At 43.5% G+C, this 7,157-nt stretch overlaps 1 protein-coding gene and 1 long non-coding RNA gene across 6 annotated transcripts in view; one reads left to right on the top strand and one right to left on the bottom strand.

Annotated features, from left to right (window-relative positions):
- The window catches only part of Tsc22d1 (TSC22 domain family member 1), a 104,900-nt gene that overhangs the window by 32,653 nt on the left and 65,090 nt on the right, over positions 1 to 7,157 (top strand). The gene's annotated exons all lie outside the window — the stretch shown is intronic.
- LOC116085012 overlaps positions 1,754 to 7,157 on the bottom strand; it is a 6,145-nt gene continuing 741 nt past the window's right edge. The window contains exon 2 of the long non-coding RNA XR_004116352.1: positions 1,754 to 2,951. This is a non-coding gene — a long non-coding RNA (uncharacterized LOC116085012). The remainder of the gene's footprint in view (positions 2,952 to 7,157) is intronic.

A 7,157-nucleotide genomic window follows, 5' to 3' on the forward strand; every position in this document is an offset into this window, starting at 1 on the left:
CGTGGCAGCCTTAACGATGTCTAGTAGTTGGTCCCCTCTCAGCTTTGAGCCCCCTTTCTACTAGATCAAGCACTGCCATACCCCTATTCATAAAGCCCGGCTTTGAGAGCCTTATAGGTCTCTGAACATGGTTTGGATTTTTATTGTTTCCTAATGTGTAACATTGACCTAGCACGGCACAGGTGTGTCTGGCTATTACAACCCGACTTTGCTTGTCCATGGGATCTTATATCACACACACACCTATATATCCTTATGTGATGATCCAGTAAGCACTTAAGTTTATTATGCTGAGACTGTCCTAAGTAGATAATTTATGTAGTGATGCACACAGGAATTATTTGTAAGAATCAGATTGGTAGTCGAAACCTTTACAAGGTGCATAGTTTAGTAAAAGAATAGAGTCGAGGTAATAGGGAAGACCTTGGAAAATCGGATACAAAAGTATGATCTCCACTTAAGGTATTTTTGGTTTGCTTGCTTAGTTCTGACACAACTGAATTGTGTGTTAAATGACCTGTATAATATAAAATGTTACTTTTCCAGGATGTGCTTGAAGATTAAAGGGTAATCAGGCCTTTTGGAGGCAAACTATTGTTACATGACTGGCGTTGAGGAAATGAACTTGTGTTTGGTAACAGAATTAGAAATGAGCAGCAGTGCTTCATTGAACAGTTTGGGAAATGCACCAAGCCTACTGAAGACGGTGAAGAAGTAGATGCGGAAGCCCAAGTTCTAGTGCAGATGCAGTCCTGTGCTGCATATTGAGATAGAGCCCAGACGCTCTGCAACATAGCATCATTGGAGCTTAGCAGTATTTCTAGTTGCTAGTTAGAATATTTAGTTTTTCACCGGAATACAGAACTGATCTCCAGGAAGACATGAGGAGCTTACTTTACTGCTCTCTGGAGTGTGAATGGATGTGCTCAAATCCACAGGTCAAGTGCCTTTTATGAAATGGTGTGGTATATGTGTGTTCCCACCCACAACTTCCAATGTGTCATCCCTAGGTTATCCAATGAGATCATCTCTAGATTAGCTGATACTCAGGAGCAGTAGTAAGACCTGTCCTCATGTATAGTGAGACAGATTTTACCCTGGTGTTTTCCGTCTGAAATGTTGGATCCATGGGTATGGAGGAGGACCGACTATCCTACTTTGGCAGAATTAGGGTTTTGGAGAAAACACGAATATTGTTTACATAGATAACAATGGGCACACTTCTTGGATACTTTGCCTATGCTTATCCAGTGGCTCAGCTAACCTGTGAGAAAGTTGGGGATATTTCCATTTTTCTATCCCAAACTCAGAGCTTATAAAATCTGCCCAAAAGTATACTGTCAGTGGGCAAAAGAGATGTCATTTGAAAGTGTGTTAGTCTAAAGAATTCTGTTGTCTTAATCAAAAGTCTTTGCCAAAAGAAGGCAAGCTATTTTCATAGAATGCAGTGTCAGGTCTACAATAAGATTGGTTCACTTAGTCATGAGCTCACAAACTAAAAAGTGTAGGAGTTGTAGAAAAATGCACTAGACAGTAAGGTGGACATCTTTCCTCTAGTTCCCTTTCCACTTAAGCGTGGGACTTTACTGTTCATGCTGTGCCCTGTGCCAGATTACACAGTGTCACAGGTTCACTGATGGCATCAGAAGAGATTCACTGACCTAGGATTCCTGGGGGCTCCTGCTCACATTGTGGCTGGGTCCTGTGGTAAGCTCTGCTCTGCTCTGCTGCTTTATACACCAAACTATCAAACTTCTAAAGGCAAGTGCTTTACTGATGGAGATATCGCTTCCCCCGCCCTCCAACTCCAGAAAGGGTTTGATTTTTTTTCTCTGTAGTGATAATTTTCAAAGTGTCCTTTGGGACTAGCTACTCCTGGGCATCGGGTGGGGGAGGTGAGGGGGCATCTTGGAAGTGCAGACTCTTTCTTTGGTTGTCCTGTTTTGCATCCCTGCCAACAGTGACTGAATCCTCCATCCTCCAAATCTCCTCAGCATTTGGTGGTGTCTGGTTTGGGCTGCTCCAGTAGGAGTGCAGTGGTCGCCTGTTGTTTGAATTCACAGGTCCCTGGCCGTCCTTGTTGAAATGGCCTTTGTATATGGTGGGTTTTTGTCTCTGTTAGCTGCTTTGACATTAGGTATGTCCTAAGGGTTTTTGGCCTGCTTGGAAATCAGTTCAATGATTTTTGACAAGTTCATGGTGTGTTTTAGATTCCAGCCCTTTGTCAGATATATGTATGACAAAATCTATCTCCCATTCTGGCTTATCTTTAGTCTCTTTGACAATGTTCTTTTCGGAGGAGTGCTTTTATTTTACTCATTTTAAGTAAAGTCCATCCTGACACTCCTCTTTTGATGAGTCATGATTTCGTGCTGTTTGTAAAACTTTATTCCAAACCCTTTCCCATAGGTTTTTCCTCACTCCTTGTTGTCTAGCTCTGTCCTGTTCCTTCTTGTGCCCCTTGCCTCGCCCCCAAGGTCTGGCATTTTACAAGTATTTCTTTGACTGAATTAACTTTTTGCAGAAGTTGTAGGACACGTTTGCTCCCCTTTGAGGGCAGAAATGGGAAGACTGTGCTGAGTTGCCCTCGTTGCTTTTCTGAGATAACTACTCTGCTCTCGGTTTCTGTGTCTTGGTGCGATGTTCTGTCCTGATGCTGCGATGCTACATTTTCCTGTCAGCCTGGAGCTTTGGGGAAGGTCTGAAGCTGTGGCTGTGCGAGGCTTCACTTGCCTTGAGTCTTGTGCTCTTTCTTCTCCATCTTCGGCTTTTCTGTGCCTCTTAATGTCTCAGATCTTTGTCTCCATCCATAAAACAGGCTGAGCGTTTGATTGGCTACGTTGAATTTAATGTCAGTTTGGCATGAACTTGCAGCATAAAAAGTTTCGGTCTTCCCATTCCTGAAGATGTGACCTTGTGTTGTCATTTTCATCAGTACTTCAGTCTTTCACCTAAGTATATATATACAAATTATATGAGATAACATTTTATAAGATTTAATCCCCATTTTAAAAACTCGAGACAAGCTCTTGTAATATAACCCAAGCTAGCCTCGAACTCAGACCTCTGTTTAGCCTCTTGAGTGCCTTGATAGCTGTATACCAGCCATTTGTATTTTGTTTTCCTGTAAAAGTGAAACAGCGTCTTTTCTTTCATTTCCAGAGACTGATTGCTTGAAGCAGCTGGCTTTCTTCTTGTGTGTTAGCTTCATGTCCTTCAGCCCTGCTGTAGTGACCTACAGAGTTGAGATCCCCCTTCCCCATCCTTGTTCCCAGAGATGCTGGTGGGGAGTGGTGTCTGGGAACAGAGATACTTGTGATCTATTCTTCTTGGGTCTGTCTTTCATTTCCTTGCTTATTGCAGTAGCCCATCTGATATTGGACACGTGAGAGAGGACATGTTCTTGTGCTGTCAGTATTAGGGGAAGGAGTCAGTATTAGGGGAAGCTGCACTTGAAGGCACTCTCATGAGACTGAAGTTCCATTCCAGTTGCCCTTAGTGCTTTTAATCCTGAATTGACATTGAATCTTGACAAATACATAAGCATTTATTGAAGGGGCTGCAGAGATGACTCTGGTTGGCAGCGCTTGCTCTGGCTCCAGCTCTAGGGTACCAGATGCCCTCATACGATCTTCAGAGGCACCCACACACTCGTCATACCCACACCTGTCTCATACAGAGAGAAGTAAAACCCTTAAAAATCAGACCTTTAAAGAGCATTTCTTTTTGTGATCGTATAGTTTTTTTGGCTGTGACTTGATTCCATTAGTTCTATTAATTGGTTTCTGAGTTGAGCCAGCCTTGCATACGTTGGATGGATCTCATTTGTCATGAATCCTAGTGAGTGGCACTTATGTGTGGGGGGATCATGTCAAGAACTTCTGCATCATTGAGAAGTGAATCAATAACTTCCCTTTCTTGTGTTACCATCGTTTTAGATCTCTGTGTAATGCTTGCCCATGTTTCATCCTTCTGAATAGACTGTGTGAGTTTGAATGCAGGCACACCACACACGTATATGAGTGTTGGTAGAGAATATTGTTCATTAAATATTTGGTTGAGTTCAGAATTGCAGCCATCAGTGTCTAGGGCTTTTGTTTTGGGAAGGTTACTAATTAGTGTCTTCATTTCTTTATTAAGTACAGGTCTGTGCATTTAACAACATCCTCCCCTCCCCATGCTTAAGTAGATTGTGTCATAGAAGGAATTGGTGTATTTCATTTAAGTTGCCAGGTTTCAGGACAGCTCTCTCGGTGCTTACTGTCTGTCCTTTTAGTGTTTGCTGGATCTCACGGTCTCTCTTTCAAGTGTGTCATTAGTGTGTGCTGTCACCGTGGCCAGTAGTCAGTGCATTGGTTTGGGCTTGTTTGATTTCTGGTCAAACAATTTTGCCTGCGTATTGCCTTGGGTTTACATTGCTTTTCTGTATCTAGTTTCCCTAAGGTGGAAGTTTGGATTATTGAGTCTTTTCACATGTGCATTCAGCACTATATATTTCCCTCCAGGCAGCATTTTTGCTCACTGATCCCCAGATATTGATGAATTTTCTTTTCCTTTAGTTTGAAGTATTTTTGTAAAGTTTTGTTTATGTTGGCGTGTGCTCAGAGAACGGCTTTGTTGAGTTGCTCTTTTGTATACATTCTGGGGGTCAAACTTAGATCGCCAGCTTTGTCTAGCAGGAGTCTTGACATGGGCGTCATCCTGGTAGCCTCTAATTTGAAATACTTTCAGTTTCTCTTGAGACCACTTCTTGACCTTAGAAGGGTGTTGCATTGCCAAGGATTTGAGGGGCGTCAGCTGACTGGAAGTGATTAAGTGTTACTAAATTTTGCTTTAATTCCATTGTTGTCTGAAAACATTTGGCTTCTTTTGTATTTGTTGCTGGGTGTTTGATTGCACAGCATGTGAACTGAAGAACACGGATTTTTATCTGTTGGATGTAGTAACCCCAAGCTGTCATTTAGGTTCTGCTGACTGATGACGCTGTTAGGTTGTGCCTTCTTGTCTCCTGATAGGTCGTATCAGTTACTCATTTAAGTCTTTCACTGGCGTAGAGGATTTGCTTGGTTTCCTGATCTGTCAGTTTTTGCCTCTTAGCCTAATTGGGGGAAGGGAGGCAAGCACATACTACAGATGTTTGCAGCTTACAATGTTGAGCTTTTTAATCATTAATACTTACCTGTATCTTGAATGTTTTTCCTATTCTCAAACCTTTGAAATGAATACAAGTACTTTCATGTTTTTAGATTTTTTCTTTTTCAAAAAAGATTTTTTAAAGTTTATGTGTCTATGAGAGTCCGGGGTTGTGGGGGAGTGGGCCTGTGAGTGCAGGAGCTAATGGTGGATATGGGATGCCCTAGAGCTGGTGCTGAGGGCAGTTGAGAACCACCAGATGAGTGCTAAAAGTCAAACTAGGCTCTTCTGCAACAGTGACTGCTGAGCCAACTTTCTGGCCTCAAACTCAGTATGTAACCATGCCTCCCCAAGTGTTGGGATTATAAACATGTGTCATCATGCCTGGTATATATGGTATCAGGACACAAACTCAAGGGCTTCATGTATGATCAGCAAGAACTCTACCACCACCTCCAGCCTTCCAATTTCTTTTGATTAGTGTAAGCATGATACATACTACCTTTCCTCTACTTAAAAAAAAATTACTATGCATATGATGTATGTTCACGAGTGTAGGCACATGTCATGGGGCATGTTTGGAAGGCACAGGACAGTATTCAGGCATCAGCTCTCTCGTGTTGTTGAGGTGAGTCTGTGTTCATGAGTCAGGACATGTCATGGGGCATGTTTGGAAGACAGGACAGTGTTCAGGCATCAGCTCTCTTATGTTGTTGAGGTGAGCATTATTTCTGCCAAGCTGCATGCTTCAGGCTGGCTAGCTAGCTTAGCTGGCCCTTGATGTCTTGGACAATTCTGTTTCCACCTGCCATCTCACCGTAGGAGTACCAGAGTTGCAGATGTAGACCACCACATCCAGCTCGCTCTATCCTCTGGTATCTTGCCCGTCCTTCCTCCTTTTGGTCTAGCATCTCACTCTGTTGTCCAGGCTATCCTTGAACTCCAGATCCTCCCGCCTCTGTCTGCCTCAGTGCTGGCACTAGGCAACTAAGGACCCCATGGCTGTCCTTAGCGCTCTTCCTAATCTGGATGGGCGTTTGAACTTAAGCAGAGTATCTCATAGACAGGACACATCTGGATCTTCACACTTGTTTTCCTGATGGCATTTGCCCTTTGAGGGGTTGGTTTGCACTGTGAGCCCGACGTGTTGGCTGAGATAGTTGGCATATTAGCTACCTTGTATATAACCTTTCACTTCTTTTATGTATTTTCAAAATAACTCTGTCTCCCCCTCCCCCCTTTTCTCTGGTAGCAAGCATTCTTTGAAATTCCATGCTTCTTTTCTCTTGGCCTTATAACTAAGGTTTATTTTAGTCCTGGAGTTTGCAGTATCCATATATGGCAACTCCACCTTCAGGTGACTATTTCGGCTCCTGAGCCGGCAGCTGCCTCAACCTGGAGCATTGTAGACCTCTCTCTCCTTCGCCAGCTTTCCCGTGTTGGTGCAGTCAGCTCTTAGAAAAGGCGTAGAGCACTTGAGAATCGCAAAAGTAGCTTTTCAGCTTTCCTACTGTTTCCAAGCTCGCCTTTGTGTAGACCTGTCCTGTTTTCCTCTTGTGTTCCCAGGCCTGTCTCCGTGACCATCTCCCCCCATCTCTTTGACTGCCAAAGTCTTGTTTCGCTCGCCAAGGATAGTCTGCTAGACACAGAAGCCTGGTATTTTTGTATGTTCTTTACCAGAAGAACCTGGAGGTGTTTCTGCCATGAATGATCGTGTAGGAGTGAGGTCCCATAGTGCTCTGCCAGGAGGTTGTCTCTCCTAGTCCCCAGTAGCTGCTTGTTCCTTCCCTGGTCTCTGCATCAGCTGGGAAGCTAGGCTGCGTCTGCATTTGCCTGCTTCTCCTTGTTGAGCTGAAACTGGGGGTCGGAGTGCTGCTTGCGCTTGCCTTGACTGTATTTGAGTCCCACGTGGAGGATGAGTTGCTCCCTGGGCACTTTGCAAGCCATCATTGTCACTTGGATTTATTTAGCCTTTTCTGACTCTTGAATCTTAAGGGAATTTTTTTTTTTTTTTTTTTTTTTTT

The sequence above is a fragment of the Mastomys coucha genome, unplaced genomic scaffold (genome assembly GCF_008632895.1).
Source record: "Mastomys coucha isolate ucsf_1 unplaced genomic scaffold, UCSF_Mcou_1 pScaffold9, whole genome shotgun sequence".
NCBI lineage: Eukaryota > Metazoa > Chordata > Mammalia > Rodentia > Muridae > Mastomys > Mastomys coucha.